The 837-nt window shown below is 43.5% G+C and overlaps 1 pseudogene; it reads right to left on the bottom strand.

Moving 5' to 3' along the window:
* Positions 1-212: 212 nt before the first annotated feature.
* Positions 213-837, bottom strand: part of LOC101560344 — a 2,787-nt pseudogene continuing 2,162 nt past the window's right edge.

Genomic DNA, 837 nt, shown 5'->3' with positions numbered 1-837 from the left:
AATCCTCAAGTGGCCTCGTGTACCCAGCACCAATGTGGTTCAGCTCAGCTGGGTGTTACAAGTTGACCACCAGTTGTCAATCCACTACAGTCACTAATTGAGCATTTGCCTAGTGTATAGAATGGCCTGGTTCAGACCTTCAGTGAGGCCAAAATAAACCTCAATATTATAAAGATTATATTCTTCCATCTACCAATTTTCAAAAGCAAGATTCACCTTCCCACCCAGATATTCTTCAGGGCTTTCTTCATATCCTGATTCCACATACTGTAGATAAAAGGGTTCAGCACAGGAAGCACTGTGGTGTAAAAGACAGAAGGTATCTTCTCTTGATCCTGAGAGTTACTTGAAGGGGGTTTGAAATAAATGTAGATGATTGACCCAAAGAAGATGCCCACAGCCATGAGATGAGAACTGCATGTTCCAAAAGCTTTAGACCATCCCTCTAAGGACTGGATGCTAAATATGCTCCAGAAGATGGAGAAGTAGGAGACAGCAACAGAGAGGGTTGGCATCAGAGTGTTGAACCCAGCAGTGATAAAAGGTAGAAGCTTATTGAGGTGTGTGTTGGAGCAGGAGAGATTGAGGAAGGGAAGAATATCACAGAAATAATGGCTGATGATATGGGATTTGCAGAAGTTCAGTTTCATCATGGCATTTGTATGGGCCACAGCAGACAGCAAATGCCCAGGAAGAAGGAAACCAGCACTAGCAGAAAGCAAAGTCTAGGTGACATGATCACATTACACAGCAATGGGTTACAGACAGCAGTGTACCGATCGTATGCCATCACAGTCAGGACATAACCCTCAGCGACTACAAAGATCACAAAGAAAA

Source organism: Octodon degus, unplaced genomic scaffold (genome assembly GCF_000260255.1).
Source record: "Octodon degus isolate 3935 unplaced genomic scaffold, OctDeg1.0 scaffold00798, whole genome shotgun sequence".
NCBI lineage: Eukaryota > Metazoa > Chordata > Mammalia > Rodentia > Octodontidae > Octodon > Octodon degus.
The sequence above is the reverse complement of the archived record's forward strand: the minus strand, read 5'-3'. Positions and strand labels throughout refer to the sequence as shown.